Consider the following 26,056-nt stretch of genomic DNA (forward strand, 5'->3'; position numbering starts at 1 on the left):
TTTAAGTGTTATAAGTACTAAGGATTGCATCTAACGGTTGTAGGACATTGCTATTGAGTTTGGGGTCCAAGGGTAAACTCCTTTGGAGTTTACGGTTTTGTGACCATAACCCCTTGAGTTTACGGTCGTAAACCCATGAGTTTATGGCCGTAAACTCATGGTACTTTGACCATTTTGTGTTTTGAAGCCTTAAAGGTCATAAGAAGCATTCCTACTTCATGTTTAAGCCTTAGGAAGTGATTAGGGCACCATTTCACTCCTTTATGGAGTTTACGGTCCTTGGACCAATTCTCTTTGGGTGTACGGCCATAAACCTAAATGATTTATGGTCTTTTGATGTTTTCAAGTACTAAGCACATCAAGGAAGGGATCTAGGCTAGTTTCCAAGGCTTAGTAAGGGACTAGGGCACACTTTGGTACCCTTATTAGGGTTTACGGTCCAAGAACATCTTGGACCGTAAACACCTTTGATCTTGTGTTTCCTTGGTGTTTTCTAGATGATTAGAAGTGTAGTAAGTCTTATAACACACTAGGGTAAGAGTACTTACTATGTAGAAGCTTGAAAAGGTGCTAAAAGTCCAAGAACACTAGTGTGTGTTCTTGGTGTTCTTGGTGAAACTTGAAGATCTACACATTTGGAATGATTTCACGGATGGAATCATGTAAGGTCACTAGATTAAGTAAGATATCAAATTATAAGGGCTAGAAACACTTACAAAGTTGAAGATCAAGAAGGAAAATCAGATGATACTTGAGAGGATTTGAGTTTTGGATCTTGAAAAGTGAAAAAGTGATTAAAATGGCTAAGTGCCATATTTATACCCTTGGGGTTTACGGCCGTAAACAACTTGTTTAGGCCGTAAACTCCAAACTCTTGGAGTTTTGGGACATTCTTGCTACACAATAAACCCTAGGGCATCCTCTCTCCTGTTATCTCCTGAAGTACTAGGCTTTAGGACACTCAAACTGACTCTACACAGCTCAAAAGTTAGCAGAAACTGTTATGTCTTCTATTGAAGTGAATGGTTGTACATAATAGAAATTTCGGGTTGTCACAATTGCACTTTGCACCTTGTTAAGTCGTTAGTGGAGCGAGTGTGGTTAACAGGCACACTAATCTGGGACTGACAATGCGTGGAAAAGGGTAGCTTGATGTTAATCATAGATCAATGGAGAATGTGTGGTTAACCGACATATTGGTTAAGTGGTTGTAACATTTGGTGTACCAAGCTAATTTGCATGGATATTCACACCTTGTTTGTGATCCTCGGCATCCCAGTCACAAACTTGAAAGGCACAATCGAGATTTAAACATGCCATTGAATTGATCAATGAATCTCAAAGCATCCTGGAATTTCAATTCACTTAAAACCTAAAATTCTTTTTCGTTTTTCATGATGGAAATTGGTAAATCGTCATTTACCTACCTTCAAATATTTTGCAATTGGATTACGGAATCCCTCTTCCAAATTGTAAATTATTGTGTTGGGTCCAAGCCTTAATATTTCATTTGGGTGTTATATTAAGGACTTAAATCAACTAAACTTGAATTTCTCCCTCATAGATGTCTAGTTATGACAACTATGGTCTTCCTTATCCTTTTGGATAAAGCTTTCCTACTGAAGATGATATCCCACATGGCGATCAAAGTGAAAGATTAATCCCTTTTTCGTGCATTAATGGGATTCGAAATCATACTTCACTTCCTCTACCTCCTCCAATTATTCTCCCTAACCCACAAGTTCAAAGACTTCAAAAAGTTTCAATGTGACTCAAGCCCTTTTGGAAAGCAAACACAAAGATGGATAGTCTGTGTGCACTCACATCTTGGAGATGAAGTCACATATTGACAGGCTGGGAGAGTTGGGTGCCGATGTGACAACCCGAAAATTTTTTACTTTTAAAGCTCAGTCAAGCAACTCAACCGAGTGTCAGACTCATTGGTACTGAGTTCTAGCCTGGTTAAAGGTCATTCTAAGGAGTCTTAAGCCTAGTACACTTAAGGAATGAGTGTTAGAATGTACCTGCTAGAGACACTGTTCAACAAATCCATCCTTAACCTCTTCATTTAGAGTTCACGGCCACAACACTTGAGTTTATGGTTGTAAACTCAAGGTGGGCCGTAAACTCACCTATATATAGATGAAGCTAGGCCATTTTGCTCATTCTTTCTTTCCTTGGCCGATTTTCTTCAAATCCTCTCAAGTATCATCCAACTTTTCATCCTAGATCTTCATAAGTGGTAAGTGTTCTTCCTTGATTTGTTGATACATCTCTTAATCTAGTATCCTTCCATGATTCCATCTGTGAAATCATTCTTCTTGCTAGATCTTCAATTTTCACCAAGAACACCAAGAACACACACTAGTGTTCTTGGCCAAAATCAACTATTTCAAGCATCTATATCGTAAGTACTCTTCCCTACACTTGATGTCTAGTTAGGACTCATGCTTAGAGCCTTGAAAACATCAAGAACACAAGAACAAAAGGAGTTTACGGCCAAGCCATCTCCCATGGCCATAAACCCCTTTAAGGGTGCCATTTTGGCCATAAAACCTCCTAGATGCAAAGCTTGTGACCTAGAACCCTTCATTTATGAGAATAGGACCTTAAACTACTCTCAGATACATAATTACCATGAGTTTACGGCTGTAAACTCCTTTGGGCCGTAAACTCATCTAAAGCCACCATTGAGTTGGTCTTTCTCAACCTTGTGTAGAGCAAAAGTCCCTCAAGCTTCCCTAGCCTTCAAACAAACACTTATGCATGTTTGACCATGAGTTTACGGCCGTAAACTCCATTGGGCCGTAAACCCATGGTAGTAAACTCATGGTATTGCCATTCCACTCTCCTTTGATGAATCACATGTGATTCCAAAACTTGGTCAAAGTGTTTCCTAGTCCCGGAAGGTGTTTCCTTTCATATAGTTGCTTATAAACACTATATTCATGCCAATATATGTCATTTAGGACTTACTGTGTCTCGGGACTTCATTCGTGGAACTTTTCATCCTTACACGTGTATTCGTTGAATCACCCACATCAGGTGAGTTCATACCCCGTAATGAATCTTTTAACTGTTTTAAATGCTTTTAAGGGGGGAATACAAGTTGAACACAATGATAATTGTGTAAGTGTTTGTTATAAACATCTTTCAAAATGTTGCTTACGTCTTTTATAAGTGATCAAAACATTTCAAAAACTCTTTTAAAGTTATGTTACTTTATAGTTAATCAAACTCCGTTTTTAAAATACAAGCATAACTTAGTAGATAAATGAGTCTTTTCAAATAGTTCAAGTAAAACATTAGTAAACTATAATAGGTATAGTTTAGGAAGATACTATTCATTACTTCTAGTACAATGAAGCATACAAAGAGTCAGTTCATACATGAGTCAGAGCATACTATGATGAGAAACAAACAGAACATACATACATACTAGACAGAGAGAACATACAATACAGCTAGTACATACTATACAGTATACAAGAGAACATACTATGATGAGAAACAAACATACTAAGTTGCTATAGCATGGAACTACTACAGGATCTAATTATACCAATGAATCACTAACTCATTGTTTTAAACAAAAGGTGATAGTTATATTGGGTATACATGATCATATAACTTTAATGTGAATTACACAGCTTGCAAGAATTTGCAAAGGTCGTGTTTGGTTCCCTTAATCTCTAGACAGGGAGAGCGTTTAGTAGGGGTACTAGCCTTCACATTATGACCATAATAAAACAAACATGTTTTAGGTCATTAGTACATTCGTATGTCATTATAAACGACAACTGTGTACTTACATCTCCCATTACTTTCATAAAAGTGACAGTACCACTTGAAAGTCAATACAAACTATATTTTGGTTAATGATAGTCTCACTTGGGAAAATATACAACTCATGCAAGAAACAAACACACATAACATTAGATGCCTTGGTAGAAGGCTACGTTTAGTAGAGAGGACCATAATGCTAACCTTATGATTCCTTAATGTATACATCAAAGGATATATATATAATCAATAGGATCTGACAGGTAATAGGATGTGTGCTCTCCGCTTCATTTCCTGTTCCTTGTTTGGTTGTGGGCTTGGAACGAATTCACCCGGTCTATTTTCTATTCGATTCTAGATATATATATATATATATATATATATATATATATATATATATATATATATATATATATATATATGCTTAGTACACATTAAGTCATCATAAGGGTACCAGGTATGGGTCAAGTCATAAGACACAGAGTCAATGCACAGTTTTATAGTACAAAACATGATTTCCAAATCAGAACTTTTGGTATACAAAACTAGAAACTTCCCGGTAAAGGGTTTAATCGATTTTATTAAACCAGTATAAACTTAAAGGACCTTAGGTGATTAACTCTATAATACGTTAGTTTATACGTCATGGTTATATATAATTAATACCCAATAGGTAGTTGGATGTGTGCTTTCCGCCTTACTTCCTGTTCCTTGTTTGGTTGTGGTCTTAGGGCAGATTCACCCAATTAACTCTCTATCCGATATTAGATCATATATATCCAGTATAAACTAAGTGATTATAAAAGTAATCACTGTGGTCACCATTTTATTATAAGAAATAAGGGTTTTCTTAAAGAATCTTTTCATTAAATATAAAGGAACCATTACAATTAACTCCATGAGTAACAAGTGAATACACCAGGGTTATATACAACAATGATCTAACAACCAATGGGATGTGTGTTATCCGCCTTACTTCATGTTCCTCGTTTGGTTGTGGGCTTAGGGAAGATGCGCACAATCGATTGTTTGTTTACTCTGAGTTTTATATAAGTTGTATCCATTTAGTACTCATAGAAAGGATTGTAGAGTCATTTTTACTTATCTTTCATTAAAGTAGGAAATATAGGATTTCCTAGAGGAACAGGCGAACTTTTCTAAATAGAACTTACAACATACGACATTTTACAACGACATTTACAACTTACTCACATCACTAAAATCTTATGAACTCACCAGCTTAATTGTTGATCAACTCTTTCAAATAACTTGTATTCTCAGGAGCCTAGTAGACAGGTACTTGTGCTGGGAATTCAGAAGATGGACCATTATAGCTTCAAGTCTTGTTTTGTTATTTGCTTATGAATTCTATGTTTTGTGAACACACACATTGTAAACACTTTCTTTCTAATGAAATGGTTGTTCATTACTTGCTTACTATAATGCATATCTTGTGATACTAAACATGACGTCCTCCACCCCCGAACGTTTCCGCCGTTCCGGTTTTGGGGTGTGACAGCCGAAGTCTCAAGGAAGTTGACTGTTGACTGGGTTCTTCGATCACTTTCCGAGTCATATAGTGACTTCTCTAAGGACTACTATGTGACAGACCACGACATGACCCTTAATGATCTTACATATTTGCTTGATGCTGCTGAATCAGCAATGATTTGGAGCACTGGTAAAGCAAATTTGATTGGAAGATCTACTTCCCAAACTTACATGGACATTGACAATGGAAACATTGGAAGTCCATAAAAGTCTTCTCTTCCCAATGGAAAGGGATCGGCCATAGTCAACCCTTGTCGACCAAATGGTAAAGAGAAAGGCTAAGTCTGAGATAGTCCCGTGTACCATTACTACAGAGTCCATATGTTTCTATTGCCAAAAGAAGGGGCATTGGTTGCGAAGCTGCCCTTTTACCTGAAAGTTCACTAGGATGGTATAAGTCAAAAATTTTGACTATGCTTCAGATAAAGTCCACTATCTAACTCTATTAAGTTCCTATTTGGAGATTCTTATTACATGATGTGACTAGGTCGCATTTTGATGTTTTGTAGAATCGAAGAAAAGCATGGAAGCTTAAAGGAAGAATAAGCTAATTCTGATCATGAAGAAATGGATTTCGATCGCATGATCTGAAGATCAGAATTTTGAGCTGCTGCTAAGAGTTATGATAGATTGCTTACGAATGGACAACAACATAGTTTTCATATGTATTTTCATTATAAGGATAAGTTTTTCCGCAATTTTAAAATAAAAATAAAATTTTTTATTTTATTTATTTTAAGTATCCTTACAATGGGATTTGTGAAAATTGTTGTTTATATGATTCCATTTACAGAAATATTGGAAAATAGATTTGATTCTTTCGTTTGTGGTAGTGTCGAGAATATGCCGAATAAGGAAAGATTCGCATCACCCAAGTTTCAGTTGGATAGAAACTTGGAATCATGCAACTTGTGTGATGAATGAGAATTTTCATCTTTGGGAAATTAAGACTAATTCCTTGTTCACATGTATATGTGAATCAAGTGTAGGACTAGGGGATCGGGTACACTTGGTTGTGCACTGGTCAAGTCCACCACAAAGATCGATAAGACTATTCGTCATGATTTACTAAAGTTTAGTAAATATGGTTATGCTTACAAGTTTAAGTGTAATTCTGAAACATTGGAAAAGTCTCAATGTATGACAGGACGAATGAGAAGAATCAAATTAGGCCGAAAGATAAAATTTTCTCCAATCTGAAAAGATGGGAGAGTACTTTAGTATCATGTTTTATGATCATCTTAAATATTATGGAAAGCCATATCACAATTGATCCTCTAAGGACATCTTGGTGCATTTGCTTGGCTAAGAACAGGAATCGTGAATTGTTGAAATGGTTAAATCAAGAAGATGAGTCATACTTCGTTCCAAAACAAGTCTTAGAGTCATACTCCAAGATTGTAACTCGAGTGACATAATCTTAAGAAAGGTTTATAACGCTTGTCAAATGTAGAGTAAAATGCTTTCTACTCTTGTACATTTAAAATTGGTAAGTTGTGATGTTTTTGATAAAACAAAGACCAACTAAGACCAATAGTGTGAAGTGTTTTCTTGATAAGAATCCACACTAACTCTTGAATATTTGTTTGTCAAGAAATGGTTCTTTACAAGAGAATCTCATATGTCATTGAGTCAGTGGGAGTCTTAATGATCTTGAAAAGGGTGTCAAGAACTAATCAATAATAAAACCTGTTGTTTATCACTAGCACACGACTTGAGGTTTGTAACCTATCGTGTTGACATATTCTTATTTATGTGCTCATTCCAGTTAAAAGTTGACTATGCATGTGAGTTCTATTAGTTCTCAATTGTTTTGCATAACAACTTGGTAGACATGGTAGGCCCTTGTGCTGCCAGGTGGCAAGAAATTGAGATTGAACAAGTTCAATCCATATGAGTTTGGATTTGTCATTAACCTTGTCTTATGATTATGGTTTGACAAATTCACATAGATAAGAACATATACACCATAAAATCTAAGTGTCATAAGGTTTCTCTCCAATTCATGAAAATGATTGTGAGGAAATGCTTTCACTAAGTAGATTTTAAAGAGATAGCAATTATGGGATTTGCATTCTCAAATTCGATTATGAATATGGCATCCCTCTTCATAATTTGAATTGTGATAAGGGGAAAAATGTCTAAAAATTATGATTATGGCATCTCTCTTCATAATTGTTTAGACACACATGTGAAATATCTAAGGAAAGGTGTATCATTTTGATAAAGTATTATCAAAGAATCTCGTATCAGAAATCTGAACTTTGGTAAGAAAGTCAATAAAGTATTGATTTCTAGAAGTCCAACTGATTTCTGGGTACATGTCAAAGCTAGTGGGAGCATAGGTGTTATGCTAGTAAAGTAATTATTATGCTAGTGGGAGCATAATCAATTATGGTAAGTGTTCCAAGTTAGCAATGTTAATTATAGAAAACAAAGGTTTTAATTCGCCAAGTTGTAGGGTTTGAAAAGTTGTTTTGCTATAATTAAGGGAGAGGAATTCATACTTCATTTCAATTCTAAAAGCTTAGATTGAGATTTTAATCAAATTTAGTCAAGTATATATATTAATGTTATGTTGGAATGGTTCAACATAAGGAAATTGTATATATGGAAATATTATTTGCGTTCTAAAATTCGATTATCATTACGGCAACCCATTTCATAATTCGAATTATGAGAACATGGCAAATAGAAATAAAAACATTATAGCAAAAGACTGGTCTAGAATCATGTCTTTATGTAAGACATCATGAATCATGTCCCATATGCTTCGGATATATGACCGATTATATGTGTTGTAATATTCATTCGTTCTAAATTTTCGAAATGCCTAGGGCATTGAGAGGGAAAAGGACTAGAACTGGATATGACTAAAATGATTAATCAATTGTCGAGGATAATCTGAGGTTTACCAAAGATTGGTTGCTCATGGGCACTTGGAAGTATGGTGTAAATTTTGGAAAGGATAATATTGACATATTCTAAAAAGAGGCAAGTCTTGTTTAGAAGTGATAGTCAAAATGGGAATATGGAAATGTTTCCATAAGTCGAAGTCATTCTTCAAATCTATGTAAGATTTGAAAACTTAATGCAAGAAAGATGTTCAAAGGAATGTACGTTTGAATGTGAGACTTCGTTTCCATGGAATTGCTCGCCATTGGAATACTTTCTAATGTCTGTTGCCAAGTCTATGTGACTTTTGTGCATAGTCATTATAAAAGGATCATTGCATATAAGTTTAGAATCTAACAGATTACAGTAAATGACAAAAATTTGATATTCTTACGTTTACGGTAAGGATTTGGGATTGTAAAATGAGCATAATTAAAGTGTTGTCAATTGATCTATTTCACAAGGTAAGGACCATAGACAAACATAGTGTGCAGGCTTGGAGCATGGGCCAACTATTGTTTTAATTCAAGTATTAAGTTGATTATTCGAAACATTATACAATGAATAATGAGTAATCAATATGACACTCATAGTTTTGGGGCCATATAGGATTAGTATTATTCTTGTGTTTCACTTTGCATGTTTTGACTTCCCGAATAACTAGGTTATTCAAACCATCCACAGTCGATCATACTTTGGAAGTAGGTATTGAGGCAAGACTGTCATGAATGGGTCTGTAGTTTGTCTAGGTGTTTTAGACATAGCTGCAGTGTTCATGAGTACTACTAGAATAGGATTCGAGTATCGGATTCAACCCACGCTCATTGAATCACTTCATGGATTTTATCACGAGTGATCATGAGACGATAATATCTTATATTCTTGAAACTAAGAGATATGAGTTGCACTTTACAAGTCGGTAGCACATTGATGATTTGAAAGCGCACCAGTAACTTGGTGTTATAAAACACATCATTGTGTATGATTTGATGAGTAAATAGAGCAAGCGTATGAGTCGAAGTTTATCCATTCCTTTTACCTTTAGAGGGATAAAAGAGATATATGTGGGCCCCTCGATGATTTAGTGATGACAAAGCTAAGTGCTCGGCCGGGCCTGGACTGATTTGATTTGTTCAATTAGTTGGTCATCATAAATCGGAAATCGGGAAACAACAAATGGACAGAGAGAATGATTATAATCCATGTCTCAGTCCATATTATATCTAGAACGGAGGAATATATGATCCCTTATCTAATTGACGTGTCATTTACTATGTCAGAGTTCGACAGCAGGTTTTAAGAGCTACGATTGCTAGTCGGGATTTTGGAGTCGTACTTGCAATGATAGTTATTAAACTTATCCAAGTGGGAGACTGTTGGATTAGGTGTCGAAGCCCATAACTATAATTGGTATGTACTTGACCCAAGAGTAGCATGGCCCATTTGGGTTGCACATCATCAGGACAATTTCTTAGGATGGACTTTTGAGAAGAGGTTATTTATGGTTTATTAATTTATTATAAGTTCTAATATATTAATATGAAATCATATGATTATTATTGATCAAGAATTAGTTTGGAATTAATTTAGTGATCAAAAGAGACTAGTTAAATCAATGGGGACTAACTGTGTAAAATAATTATATTTATATGTTGGGCTTATGATCCATGGTGGACTAAGTTTATGTATGGATACATAAAGAGTTGGGCCACATGAACCATGGATCATAAACCCATGGGTATGGATTAGGGTTAACCCATGACCCTTGGAATCCCACATATAAATATGTTACTCCAAATCCAAAATCATGACTTATGTATTCTTGGAGATTATGGACAGTTTTAGTGGCTAGGATTCTCTCTCAAAATGTCTTCGTTTGTCTTGGATGTGTTGTGATTCCATTTGAGGCATTCATACTATTGGTGCTAAGTTCTTAAAGGCCAAATACAATAAGTTCTACAAGCTACGTAAAGAGGTAAACTCCTAACTAGTATTTTATGTTGTTTATATCATTTGTATGCTAGTTGTAGGCTTAAAGCTTTAGAAACAATATTGCATGTATAATTAGAGAAAACATAGATCCAAAGCTTTTAGGGTTGTATGTGCACCATAGGATGTTGTAGTATACTAAAACCCAACATAAGGATCCATGAACCCGAGGGACACCTCGGTGCTACAAGGATTAGACGGTTATGCATCTGATGATTCGTTACTGCCCAACAACAAAATTTGGGTAGAGGAAGTTTAAAGCCTTCAAAAGGGCTCTTCAGGCAAGGAAATCTCAATAAATTCAATAACAACAACAGAAATAAGGAATCTCTTCTCCATGTGGCTAAGTATTGGGCCACTATGTTCAATAACACGAAAACGGTGCATAATATCTTTTCGATTCAGCATTGGATGTAAGATATGGAAAACACCATGAAAAATGATTAAGAGTTGGAAGATATTGTTGGTACTTCAAAGCCTCCCCCAAACACTGAAGTCCATGACTCAAATGAAGATTGCACTATAATTTAGATCAGTTCTGAACCAACCTTTGGCTTAGATGAAAACAACGATGATGAAATCCAACAGCCTCTCCCTTTCGACAACTTCATCATGGTGCTAGATGATGAAGACTCCAGTGGTTCACAACACTCCACCTCTAAACCCAAACAGAAAAAGAAGAAGAAACTAGCGTTCTCTCGAAAGGAATTCCTTAATCTCCAGTCAAAAGTTGATCAGATTTTGGCTACAATCACTTCTGCCACTCCGCAGACCACTGAACCCCCCACTCCACAATCTCTACTTAATCAAATTGAAGTGTTAAAATCTCAAGAAAAACTTACTGTAAAGAGAATACCTCTACACATAGAGATGTGAATCAAACAAATCAATAATCAACGTACTCTATATCACAAGGAATTCATATACAAGGCTAAGGATCTTATAGAAGAAGTAAAAGAGCTCGGGACCGAACTTCAACAATCCCTGCAGACACGAGAAAGAAAATCAAAGCAACTTATTAATGAAACTCACACTGCTTATGAATCAGGGTTTTCGGTTCTTCGGGAAACAATCAAAGGCTTGAGGGGATCCTTATATGCCAAAGAAAGTTTCAATGAAATCCTTTGTCTTAGTAAAGGGATTTATCAAACATTCTTTAACCCGGAGATCCCAACCAACAAGGAGGTGTGTGCCCAAATGAAAAATCAGTTCAACACAACGTTTCAGAAGCTGGATGATTTAAGGCATTGGTTTGAGGAGCAAATGGAGCATGCTTCCTCGAAAGGGGGAAGTGATCAGGACAATGAAGAACCATCCTCCTCAGAGCACTTCAAAGACCCAAATCCTTAGGGTTCTCCTCAACATCCAACTCCTCAGGGTTCTCCTTGGCAATCAACTCCTCACTCTTCTCCACAAAAACAAACTCCTCCTCGCCTGAAGAATCTGGAGGAACAAATGTCATCAGATCATTTAGAAAAACTCCCCATCAACGGCTCAAAAGAAACAAGATTGGAGGGCTGCGAAATTTGCAGACGATATCTAGAGAGCACAAGGGCTTGATACAACCTTCGATGAAACCTTAATAAATTGATGTGTAAACCCTACCCGAACACTCCTAGATTTTGATTACATCCCAGTTCTTACATATGTCGAACTGCCTTCTAATGGCTACTGGGATATTCCAATCTCTCCAAACTCCAAATACTTTCAAGTATTTCAATCCTTTGAGCTCACAATACCAGAAGACATAAAGCTCCCCATACAGTTTGAGCGTATAAACCTTTTCCATGCCAAACACGGTGGAAAATTCAAATATATTTGGTCCAACGAAAAACTAGAAGGAGTAAATAATTACAAAGTCAGGAAATTTATGAAGAGCGAATTCTTTCAATACACCCTGTCAAAGGGACGTTGTGATTCTTTCAGATCACAAGCAGACTTTGTGTGCATGAATCCTGAAGAGATTTTCCTGATTGCTCAGGTGTTCCAACTAAAGGCAGAAAAATATCCCAATATAAAGATTGCTTTCGAAAGGGCATGTGAATTCCTTATGGCCCTTGTGTGTGAGATTCATCCTGTTTTTCCTCACAAGTTTGATTTTCCTCCCTTCGATCATGTTCCAACCATCACTGAAGGATTTCAAGAGATGAAACGTGGTGCCACAAGTTTTACAGAGCTCGGGATAGTGTATAAGAAGTCTCAAGATAGTCCTAAATTCTTCGGTCCAGTTACAGCAATTCATCGATTAACCAAGAAGCAACTAGAGATCACCTTGACCTCGGTGCAAAGATCCAAACACACCTCTGAAGAAGTAAAGTTTGAAATTTCAAGGAGGATCAAATGGCTTTTTGAAGTCAGGAAGTTTTGGTGGATCATCATCAAGTTTCTCAAGATGAATCAATGAAGAACGTAGCAGAGAGGTCACTTTGGGGGAAATTTTTGAAACAAGAAAGTGACCCTCTTTAGCTAAGAAGGACCCGAATACCTCTCTTCATTGTGATAATGAGAAGACTTACCCGGAGATCGCTTTTGTCATCACATGAACCCGAAGACATGAAGAAGAGCCGTAGATGAACGAAGGATGAAGATTGTCATAAGTTACCTTTTTACTGACTTTACTTGTAATCGTAGTATTATCCGGTGTACCATTCAGGATCACCGAAATCAGTTACTTTATGTTAGTTTATTATTTGCGTGTAACTTTGGGACTCTATAAATTGAGCTTCCCATTTCATGTTTTCTTACCATTTCAGAGCTTATCAATATACGATCTTTCATCTCTATATCTTAAGATCTCCTAACTGATACTTAAACCGAGTCCCTCTCCACTTATGTTATTCATCATATACTAACTTGTGTTTGCATGCAAACCATGTTACGATCCAACTAAGTGTCTACTAGTTTAATGCTTATTGATATAAACTTGCTGCAATTTACTTTCCTTACATTTCCGCAATCTACTATATCTAACTTTTATTATTGAGCTAACAAGATCCATTGAGATTAACTTATTATTCTGTAACTTATTATCTCATCACTAACGTTTATCAAGTTTTTCTCTCAACAGCCGACTTGTTGGCTTACGCACAAAGCAGTAAAGCCTCAACCACCGACCAAATATGTGCACATATAACAGATAACATATAATAACATTCTATAGACAATCAGTAAAATCTACACATCACTAAGCATAGCATCATCCTATATACCAGGATACTGATCTAACAGATCATTACAGCATGATAAAATACATAACAGGATATCAAATCCAAAGGGTCGGCCTTGGTGTAACGCCCGTGTTTCTAGGCTAGGCATTAATATTGACGTGATAGTCTAGGTTAACCTTTGTAACTCATTTTGAAGAACTGAAAAGGAATTATGTGAATATTATGTGAAAATTATGTGTTTTATGCTTAATTATTAGGGTTTAATTAATTAAGAATAAAAATGAGCGTCGAAAATAAATATTAGATAAAGCCGATATCTATTAAGAAAGTTGTAGTGGTCGTGACAAGGATTACGGATATATAAAGAATATCGAAATCCGAGTTATAACGAAGAAGTTATGATCTGTCGAAGTTTCGCGACAAAACCGGCACGGTGCCGAATGTCGTAAAAAGTGAGTTTTTGATAAACTACTTTTTAGCCTTAGTGATCTAAACGAAAGTCGTAGTGTTCGTTAAACCGAGAGTATGTATAAAAAGAACGCCCAAATCTGACTTGGTATGAGGAAGTTATGATTTTTCTAAGCTTCAGCTTAGCAGTAGACAGCTAAAAACACGAATTTTAGACCGAGTGATTTTTAGCCGACACAACCTAAACGAGAATCGAATGTCTCGTCAATAGTAGTACAACGGTAAAAAGACAGACAAAAGCGGACGTCGGATGAAGAAGTTATGAATTTTTAACGGATTTCCTATCCCGGTCTGTAAAAAACTAATAATATAAAAATTAAAGTCAAAATTAGCCGATGAAGTCTAAACGAAAGATGTAGAGCGTAATTTTACCTACGCGTGCATATAAACGGAGCCCGTATGCGAAAGTTATGGATTTTAGAAGTTTTGGCACAAAAATCGAGAAAAATTACCAAATCCGAGAAATTTCGCAAGGTGGACTTCAGCCACGTCACCTTCGCTGCATGCGTGCCACATGTCCGATCTGCTGAGTCATCCGAGGCCACCTGTCAACGCGTGTCGCACCCTCTTCGGACCGAAGGCTCGGCCAATCAGAACCTGCCTCGTGCCTTCTCCGTGTCCTCGCCTCGCATCTGACGCGTGCCCTTGCTTCGGGTGTCCGAGCTTCGCACCAAGTGCCACGACCGAACCCTCGGACCTTGACTTCGGTCCAATCAGAAGCCTCCAGCAGGACCCTCACACGTGCGACCCATGTGACCCCTCTTCGGATCTGCTGACCCGTGGAGACTTCTCAGCCCTTGGATCAGGAGCCTTGCCCCTACAAATAGAAGGGTGCGAGACCTCCCGGGTATATTTTGGAAACTTGTCATTTTTAACCCCTTTTTCAATATTTCTTTCATTCCAACTTCCTCCAAAGCCCCGGTATTATGCCAAACACCCGAAATACGCCCCGAAGTGCCCGAGAAGCCCGAGAAATTTATCTTTTCGGTTATGAAGTCCAACCTTCGCAGAGCCCGGTTTCTTAATAAAACTCTCGGTTTTATTAGAAACGATCGTTTTAGGAAACTAAGTGTTGCCCGATTATCAATAAATCATGTGAGTGAGTAGTCACCTTCATCTTACACCTAGATATGAATTATTTTCTATAAAATACGTGCTATGTGTAATTATATTAATTGTTTAATTGAGGTGACTGTTGAATAGATGTTTTATACAAGTTTTAAACTGTATATGTTTTTTTATCTAAAAATATGTTGGTTAAAACATGGGTAGATAGTTGATGTGTGATGAAATAAAATGATGAGAGGCCTCGATGTGATAGTGATCCAGTCATCTAGCGGAGTATGGATGACGACCACGAACTTTTCTAGACAATCCAGTGGAATGCTGGCAGGCTCGCAACCTGTAGATGTTAATGAGCTTGGGTGTTAATTTGTTGTACTCCATCCCCCACATGGTTGCCTTATTTGACATAAATTGCTGGGAAACCCCCAATGCAGTGTTGTCGCCCCGATGAAAATCCTTAGGCTAGGTCCCTTGTGATAGGTGTTTAGGGACGTAAAGTGAGGATAATGGTAATGGGTAATCAGGGTTATTGTTGATTGATGAACTTAATAAGTTTATTATTATTGTGGGTTGAAAACACTATATGCTCACCAGGCTCCCAAGGCTGACCCACTCAGCTTTTTATGTTACAGGTAGTGGACCCCGAGCATAGTCGGAGGATAATAAGAGATTTTTGGATTATAGGCCAGTAGTTGTAAATAACTGTTGAAAGGCTTATAATGTCTTGTTTATGCTTTTGATCTGTATCGGAACATGACATCCCGAGGTTTTGATATGAAATGAAATTATATATTTCTTAAAGAAAGGTTTTGACAATCTTTTATCATGTTTTGTTTTGGGGACCAATTCCGCTACATCTTTTAAAAAGGATTTCTCTGACTTTATTTTAAAAATCATAAATTAAATCGGTCTTTTCTGGCCGAGAAATTAGGGGATGTCACAGTTGGTATCAGAGCATTAGTTTAAGCGAACTAAGAAATTGTAGGATTTCTAGACTTAAACTTAGAATGCTTAGTGACGATTGTCAGATGAGTGTCTACCATATTTTAGACACAAGCACTAGTTTATTTTAGGAAAGATGCCTAAAATGCTTTTATGTGCTAAATGATATATGTTTGCCATATATGTCATTAATTGTTCGGATCTATGGTCTGTTGCCGACCGGATCTGGAAACCTTATGTGTGTAGGATTCTAAATGTATGATTACTATATTAGAACTAACATATAAACGTTTCAGAGTAATAACGAAGATTTAACGTCTATCAAAAATAAAGTTCTAAAATCACCTACGATTGGTGTATAAATCGAAATGGCGAGTACTCAAAGTGGATTCGGAAACGATAATCCTCAGCCTGAGCCAATCACGATGGCTGGGGTGCAGGTAATGGTGTGTACGATGTTGGATCAACAGATGGAAGAAACGAAACGTTTACTTCAACAAAGTAAGGATGAACTTATTGTGCCAGTACGTCAGGCATCTGTTCTTGAGGCAACTATCTGGGTTGCTAAGTGAAATTCAGAATATCAGAATATCAGAATATCCTTGACGAAGCAAATAACAACGCTAGGAATTAGAAGTAAAGACTTGATATCGGAAGATCAAGTTATGAAGTAGTAATGTGAATAGTAACAAGTGGTTTAGCCTATTAGAGGTATAGTATAGGGTAAACTTGAACCTCTGTGTAATCGTTTCAAGAAAATAATATAAACCCCCGTTTTGTCATCTGATGAATTGAATGGCTATGTGAAATTCTTGTATGGTGATTTGGAGAACTGCGAGACAATACATAGGACGAGTATGAGTAGGTGTGAATGGTAGTAGAGGCCTATACTACCGGAAGCACATGACTCGTACTTGGATCAGGGAAAGTCGGAAGATTACCAAGGAGCTAGTAATTGATTCCGTCTTGTTCTAGTCTGTCGTTACCCTCGTTTCGGTAATGACTAAGAAGATGATTGTTATTCCGTCCTTAGAGGTCATATCAAATCGAGTCCGACTAAGATAAGTGTGTCACGTGGTTCAGAGAACCAGGTTCGATGTATTTGACTTAAGCCAGAAGATTGAAGTGAAAGATGATTAAAGCGATCAATAGAAGTATCGCACTCATTGTTAAAGAAGTTGGTAGTTAGAAATGATACATGATGAAATGTGATTATATCACATTAGAACATGAAGGAAGGTATAGTTTGTTCCGAAATTTGTCTCTAAGAGACCTGAGTCTAAGCAGTGCATTATACGATGAGATATCATTAGAACATGACCCATCGGTCAGTTACGCTGAATGAAGGAAAGTACTTATTCTAAGAAGAAGAAGGAGTCCTCAATAAGGATTTATTTTGTAACTCGAAGGTTACAATCGAAAGTCCTACAGAGATCTAAAGATTTTTAGGATTCGTCAGATATTATCGAAGACTTATCTAAGGCTTTTCTTTGATCGCGACTCTATTAACAGCTTTGACCCACAAAGGAGCTATTTATACTTGGAATGAGAAGCATAAAGAAGCTTTTGAGAAGTTAAAGAAGAAGTTGTGTGAAGCACCGATTCTTTCGTTACCTGAAGGAGTTGATGACTTCACAGTTTATAGTGATGCCTCTGGAGTTGGGTGAGGTTGTATTCTGACCCAAAGGGATAAAGTGACAGTATATACATCGAGGCAATTGAAAGAGCATGAAAAGAACTACCCCACTCATGATCTCGAGTTGGCAGCGGTAGTATTCGCCTTAAAGATATGGAGGCACTATCTTTATGGTACTAAATGCAAACTTTTCACTGATTAGAAGAGTCTTCAATATCTCTTTAATCAGAAGGAATTGAACATGAGGCAACGGCGCTGGCTAGAATTACTCAAGGACTACGACTATGAGATACTTTACCACCCTGGTAAACCAAACGTTGTTGCTGATGCTCTCAGTCGGAAGGTAAATCTTGAAAAGAAAAGGCCAAGAGCGTTGAGAATTGAACTTGTCTCTACAATTGTGGAAAGTATAAAGAAAGCTCAAGAGGAAGCTTTAGAGAAAAATGACTGAAAGGAGGAACGTTTGGGTAAAACGTTGGTGTTTGATACAAACGGTCAAGGACTGAAGGTATTCAAAGATAGGATTTGGGTACCTAAGACAGGAGGAGTAAGAGATCTTCTGATGGAAGAAGCTCACAAGACCATGTACTCGACTCATCCTGGCAGTACAAAAATGTATAGGGACCTAAAACCCTATTACTGGTGGTCGACGATGAAGCTCGATGTTGCTAAGTATGTGGCCGAGTGTGTAACATGTGCTAGGGTTAAGGCACAACATCAGAAACCGTATGGTAGTTTAGAACCTTTACCTGTACCCATGGGTAAATGGGAAGACATCACCATGGATTTTGTGACTAAACTGCCTAGAACAAGGAACGGTCACGACATGATTTGGGTGGTCGTTGATCGCTTCACTAAGAGTGCGCATTTCATAGCCGCCAACGAGAAATGTTCTATGGATAAACTTGCGAATTCTTACGTGAAGGAAATTGTGAGGCTTCACGGTGTTCCGTTAACGATTGTATCCGATCGTGACAGCCTTTTTACCTCAAGGTTTTGGAGAAGTCTACAAGAGGAATTGGGTACCAAGTTGTGTTTGAGTATAGTTTACCATCCGCACACTGATGGTCAAAGCGAACGAACAATTCAAACATTGGAGGATATGCCGAGAGCATGTAACCTGGAATTCCAAGGTAATTGGGATGAACACTTACCTCTAGTAGAATTTTCATATAATAATAGTTTCCACTCGAGCATTAAGATGGCACCTTATCACGCTTTGTATGGAGAAAAGTGTCGAACGCCATCATGTTGGCTGTAAGCTGGGGAAAAGCAGTTTATGGGACCTGAAATAGTCCATCAGACTGCTGAAAAGTTGAAAAAGGATGTTAGCAGCTCAAGATCGTCAAAAGGGCTATGCTGACAAGAAAAGACAACTGATATCATTCGAAGTTGGAGATTCGGTTTTACTTAAAGTATCGTCGTGGAAGGGACTTATAAGATTTGGTAAAAGGGGAAAGTTGAGTCCAAGGTTTATTGGACCGTTTAAAGTTCTTCAGAGGATCGGGAATCAAGCTTACAAGCTAGAATTACCGGAAGAACTAGAGGGTATTCATAACACCTTTCATGTGTGTTATTTGAGAAAGTTCACGGGAGATGTGCCCGACATAATTCCAATTTTTGAATTAAGGTTGGATGAAAACAAGAGGTTAATTGAAGAACCTGAGGCAATCGTTGACCGTAAGACTAAAAAGTTGTGACGCAAGATGGTCGATTTAGTGCTTGTACGTTGGAAACATACGAATGGGCCAAATCTCACCTGGGAAACGGAGAGTGACATGATGAGTCGCTACCCGTATTTGTTTGCTAATGTGTGATTCCGGGTATGAAATCATTCTAAGGGGGAGAGAATTGCAACGCCCATGTTTCTAGGCTAGGCATTAATATTGACGTGATAGTCTAAGTTAACCTTTGTAACTCATTTTGAAGAACTAAAAAGGAATTATGTGAATATTATGTGAAAATTATGTGTTTTATGCTTAATTATTAGGGTTTAGTTAATTAAGAATAAAAATGAGCGTCGAAAATAAATATTAGATAAAGTCGATATCTATTAAGAAAGTTGTAGTGGTCGTGACAAGGATTAGGGAGATATAAAGAATACCTAAATCCGAGTTATAACGAAGAAGTTATGACCTGTCGAAGTTTCCTGACAAAACCGGCACGGTGCGGAATGTCGTAAAAAGTGAGTTTTTGATAAACTACTTTTTAGCCTTAGTGATCTAAACGAAAGTCGTAGTGTTCGTTAAACCGAGAGTATGTATAAAAAGAACGCCCAAATATGACTTCGTATGCGTAAGTTATGATTTTTCTAAGTTTCAGCTTAGTAGTAGACAGCTAAAAACTCGAATTTTAGACCGAGTAATTTTTAGCCAACACAACCTAAATGAGAATCGAAGGTCTCGTCAATAGTAGTACAACGGTAAAAAGACAGACGAAAGCGGACGTCGGATGAAGAAGTTATGAATTTTTAACGGCTTTCCTGTCCCGGTCTGTTAAAACTAATAATATAAAAATTAAAATCAAAATTAGCCGACAAAGTCTAAACGAAAAGTTGTAGAGCGTAATTTTCCCTACGCGTGCATATAAAGAACGTCAAAAACGGAGTTCTTATGCGACTGTTATGGCTTTTAGAAATTTTGGCACAAAAATCAAGAAAAATTTGCCAAATCCGAGAAATTTCGCAAGGTGGACTTCGCCCACGTCACCTTCGCTGCATGCGTGCCACGTGGCCGATCTGCTGAGTCATCCGAGGCCACCTGTCAACGCGTGTCGCACCCTCTTCGGACCGAAGGCTCGGCCAGTCAGAAGCTGCCTCGTGCCTTCTCCGTGTCCTCGCCTCGCATCTGACGCGTGCCCTTGCTTGGGGTGTCCGAGCTTCGCACCAAGTGCCACGACCAAACCCTTGGACCTAGACTTCGGTCCAATCAGAAGCCTCCAGCAGGACCCTCACATGTGCGACCCATGTGACCCCTCTTCGGATCTGCTGACGCGTGGAGACTTCTCAGCCCTTGGATCAGGAGCCTCGCCCCTATAAATAGAAGGGTGCGAGACCTTCCGGGTATATTTTGGAAACTTGTCATTTTTAGCCCCTTTTTCAATATTTCTTTTATTCCAACTTCCTCCAAAGCCCCGGTATTATGCCAAACACCCGAAATACGCCCCGAAGTGCCCGAGAAGCCCGAGAAATTTATCTTTTTGGTTTTGAACTCCAACCTTCGCAGAGCCCGGTTTCTTAATAAAACTCTCGGTTTTATTAGAAACGATCGTTTTAGGAAACGAAGTGCTGCCCGATTATCAATAAATCATGTGAGTGTGTAGTCACCTTCATCTTACACCTAGATATGAATTATTTTCTATAAAATGCGTGCTATGTGTAATTATATTAATCGTTTAATTGAGGTGACTGTTGAATAGATGTTTTATACAAGTTTTAAACTGTATATGTTTTTTTATCAAAAAATATGTTGGGTAAAACATGAGTAGAGAGTTGATGTGTGATGAAATAAAATAATGAGAGGCCTCGATGTGATAGTGATCCAGTCATCTAGCGGAGTATGGATGACGACCACGGACTTTTCTAGACAATCCAGTGGAATGCTGGCAGGCTCGCAACCTGTAGATGTTAATGAGCTTGGATGTTAATTTGTTGTACTCCATCCCCCACATGGTTGCCTTATTTGACATAAATTGCTGGGAAACCCCCAATGCAGTGTTGTCGCCCCGATGAAAATCCTTAGGCTAGGTCCCTTATGATAGGTGTTTAGGGACGTAAAGTGAGGATAACGGGAATGGGTAATCAGGGTTATTGTTGATTGATGAACTTAATAAGTTTATTATTATTGTGGGTTGAAAACACTATATGCTCACCAGGCTCCCAAGCCTGGCCCACTCAGTTTTTTATGTTACAGGTAGTGGACCCCGAGCATAGTCGGAGGATGATAAGAGATTTTTGGATTATAGTCCAGTAGTTGTAAATAACTGTTGAAAGGCTTATAATGTCTTGTTTATGCTTTTGATCTGTATCGGAACATGACATCCCGAGGTTTTGATATGAAATGAAATTATATATTTCTTAAAGAAAGGTTTTGACAATCTTTTATCATGTTTTGTTTTGGGGACCAATTCCGCTACATCTTTTAAAAAGGATTTCTCTGACTTTATTTTAAAAAGCATAAATTAAATCGGTCTTTTCTGGCCGAGAAATTAGGGGATGTCACAGTTGGTATCAGAGCATTAGTTTAAGCGAACTAAGAAATTATAGGATTTCTAGACTTAAACTTAGAATGCTAAGTGACGATTGTCAGATGAGTGTCTACCATATTTTAGACACAAGCACTAGTTTATTTTAGGAAAGATGCCTAAAATGCTTTTATGTGCTAAATGATATATGTTTGCCATATATGCCATTAATTGTTCGGATCTATGGTCTGTTGCCGACCGGATCTGGAAACCTTATGTGTGTAGGATTCTAAATGTATGATTACTATATTAGAACTAACATATAAACGTTTCAGAGTAATAACGAAGATTTAACGTCTATCAAAAATAAAGGTCTAAAATCACCTACAATTGGTGTATAGATCGAAATGGCGAGTACTCAAAGTGGATTCGGAAACGATAATCCGCAGCCTGAGCCAATCACGATGGCTGGGGTGCAGGCAATGGTGCGTACGATGTTGGATCAACAGATGGAAGAAACGAAACGTTTACTTCAATAAAGTAAGGATGAACTTATTGTGCCAGTACGTCAGGCATCTATTATTGAGGCAACTATCTGGGTTGCTAAGTCTATTGAAGAAATGATCAATGACAGGACCGCCAAAAAGGTTGAAGTTGGCAAGAAGAAGAAAGTTAAGGGGTCTTCAAGGTTCAACAAGAGCAACATGTTCTCAAAGTCTGGCAAAGGAGGAGGTAAAGGAAAATGGTGCGGGAAGTGCAAAAATAAACACTCTGGGAATTGTGGCAGGAAGGTGAATTGCTTTAGGTGTGGAGAAATTGGGCATTACGCCAATAAGTGTACGATTCCCAAGGAGGTGTGTTACGGATGTAAGGAAGAAGGCCATATTTCTAAGGACTGTCCAAAGAAAAATGAAGTAACAAGGCCAAGCGCACCGCCAATGCCAAGGGAATTTCAGAATATCCTTGACGAAGCAAATAACAACGCTAGGAATTAGAAGTAAAGACTTGATACCGGAAGATCAAGTTATGAAGTAGTAATGTAAATAGTAACAAGTGGTTTAGCCTATTAGAGGTATAGTTTAGGTTAAACTTGAACCTCTATGTAATCGTTTCAAGAAAATAATATAAACCCCCGTTTTGTCATCTGATGAATTGAATGGCTATGTGAAATTCTTGTATGGTGATTTGGAGAACTGCGAGACAATACTTAGGACGAGTATGAGTAGGTGTGAATGGTAGTAGAGGCCTATACTACCGGAAGCACATGACTCGTACTTGGATCAGGGAAAGTCGCAAGGTTACCAAGGAGCTAGTAATTGATTCCGTCTTGTTCTAGTCTGTGGTTACCCTCGTTTCGGTAATGACTAAGAAGATGATTGTTATTCCGTCCTTAGAGGTCATATCAAATCGAGTCCGACTAAGATAAGTGTGTCACCTGGTTCAGAGAACCAGGTTCGATGTATTTGACTTAAGCCAGAAGATTGAAGTGAAAGATGATTAAAGCGATCAATAGAAGTATCGCACTCATTGTTAAAGAAGTTGGTAGTTAGAAATGATACATGATGAAATGTGATTATATCACATTAGAACATGAAGGAAGGTATAGTTTGTTCCGAAATTTGTCTTTAAGAGACCTGAGTCTAAGCAGTGCATTATACGATGAGATATCATTAGAACATGACCCATCGGTCTGTTACGCTGAATGAAGGAAAGTACTTATTCTAAGAAGAAGAAGGAGTCCTCAACAAGGATTTATTTTGTAACTCGAAGGTTACAATCGAAAGTCCTACGGAGATCTAAAGATTTTTAGGATTCGTCAGATATTATCGAAGACTTATCCAAGGCTTTTCTTTGATCGCGACTCTATTAACAGCTTTGACCCACAAAGGAGCTATTTATACTTGGAATGAGAAGCATAAGGAAGCTTTTGAGAAGTTAAAGAAGAAGTTGTGTGAAGCACTGATTCTTTCGTTACCTGAAGGAGTTGATGACTTCACAGTTTATAGTGATGCCTCTGGAGTTGGGTGAGGTTGTATTCTGACCCAAAGGGATAAAGTGATAGTGTATGCATCGAGGCAATTGAAAGAGCATGAAAAGAACTACCCCACTCATGATCTCGAGTTGGCAGCGGTAGTATTCGCCTTAAAGATATGGAGGCACTATCTTTATGGCACTAAATGCAAACTTTTCACTGATCAGAAGAGTCTTCAATATCTCTTTAATCAGAAGGAATTGAACATGAGGGAACGGCGCTGGCTAGAATTACTCAAGTACTACGACTGTGAGATACTTTACCACCCTGGTAAAGCAAATGTTGTTGCTGATGTTCTCAGTCGGAAGGTAAATCTTGAAAAGAAAAAGCCAAGAGCGTTGAGAATTGAAGTTGTCTCTACAATTGTGGAAAGTATAAAGAAAGCTCAAGAGGAAGCTTTAGAGAAAAATGACTGAAAGGAGGAACGTTTGGGTAAAACGTTGGTGTTTGATACAAACGGTCAAGGACTGAAGGTATTCAAAGATAGGATTTGGGTACCTAAGACAGGAGGAGTAAGAGATCTTCTGATGGAAGAAGCTCACAAGACCATGTACTCGACACATCCCGGCAGTACAAAAATGTATAGGGACCTAAATGTTGGATAAGGTGTCTAAGTCCATAACTATTTCTGGTATGTACTTGACCCGACCCGGCATGGTCCATTTGGGTTACATGGCATCATGCATTTGGATAGACTAAATGAGAGAAATAACAAATGTGGTTTATTAATATATTATAAGTTCTAATATATTAATAGTATTATTTAATTAGTATTGATCAAGAATTAATCTAGGATTAATTAAGTGATCAAAAGATGACTAATTAAATATATGGGTTGATCATGTAAATCATCCATAACTTGTATAGTGGGCTAAAAGGCTCCATGGATAATCAAGTTGGGTTAAACCCATTGAATGCTCCATGGAGGCTCCATGGGAGTTACAAACCCATGGGTCATGGAAATGAAGAGTCATGCCACATTAGGGTTTACATGGTGTAACCCTAGATGTGACACACTATATAAGCAACATGTTCTCCACCAAAATCGGTGACACTAAGAAACAAGAGGGCTAGAGCCGATTTTGCAAGTGTAAGATTCTCTCAAAGTTTACTCCTTTGCATTCGGTGTTGTGTGAAGCATTTGAGGCATCACACTTGGGGTGCTAGGCTCACAAGGTTTCAAGGATCATAATGAACAACAAGGTAAGTTATTCTATCTTTCATTCAAGTTAAAAATGTTCCCCATGTATGCTAGATAGGAATATAACCTTGGAATTCAACTTTGAATGATTATTAGACAAACATAGATCCAAGGTTATTAGGGTTGCATGTACACTTAGGAAGTGTTAGAATGCTCAAAACCCATCAGTGGTATCAGAGCGTAGGTTTGTTTGTTGTTTTTTTTTGTGTGCAAACAGCTTGAAAAAAAAATCGTTAAATTACAAGTCTTTTTTTAAGTGTAATTTTTTATTCTTGAAAGTGTTCATATTCATGTTCTTTAACTTATGAAGATTAGATGATCATAGGAATTGTTTGTAACCTTCATGGTAGTTTAATTCATGATCATAATGTGTTTTAATGGAGTCCATAACTTGTCCTCAAGTTATGGAAAACCAAAAGTCTCACTTTTATTAAAGCCATTAAAAGAACACAAGAGTTATAAAAATGAAGAGTCTTCATTTTTATTACTCAATTAATTCTTAAGTTATAAGAAATGAAAAGTTTTGGAAGTTTACAAAACTTGCCCTCAAGTTTTGGAAAATGTAAAGTCTTGATTAAAACTTTAGTTCCAACCCTTAGAATTTTAAATGTTAAAATTCAACCCTTATACTTTATAATATTATAAGTTACTAATATATATATGTATAACAACAAGTCGTCTTACCGCTAGTACGCCTCATTCACGAAGCCGGTCTATAAGGGGGGTATAAGGTTGTTGCCTATAAAATGGCAACTTAATGGGTGTCCACTCTCACCCACCGCTTCCTTGATCGGTGGAGGGTCGTTAGCCGAACGGGTAAGACAAGGACTTATAAATTCTCATTAAAAGTATGATGAATATTATAAAGTAACTAAATGCTTTTATTAAATTCCCAATCTTAGTTACTTTAGGAAAATGTGAATAAGGTGCTAATCCATGAAATTACACTTTACACTTTGTTTAAGTCGTTGGTGGAGCGTGTGTGGTTAACCGGCACACTAACTTGGACTTAACAAGGTAGGTAAAGGGTGACTTAAGGTTTACCATATCATCGGTGGAGCGTGTGTGGTTTATAGGCACATCGATTGAGTGATAAACCTTGAGGGTACCAAGTGATTTGCATGGTTACTTCACACCTCATTTTG

This window comes from Lactuca virosa, chromosome 9, assembly GCF_052849685.1.
Source record: "Lactuca virosa cultivar CGN04683 chromosome 9, Lactuca_virosa_CGN04683_v6, whole genome shotgun sequence".
Classification (NCBI taxonomy): domain Eukaryota; kingdom Viridiplantae; phylum Streptophyta; class Magnoliopsida; order Asterales; family Asteraceae; genus Lactuca; species Lactuca virosa.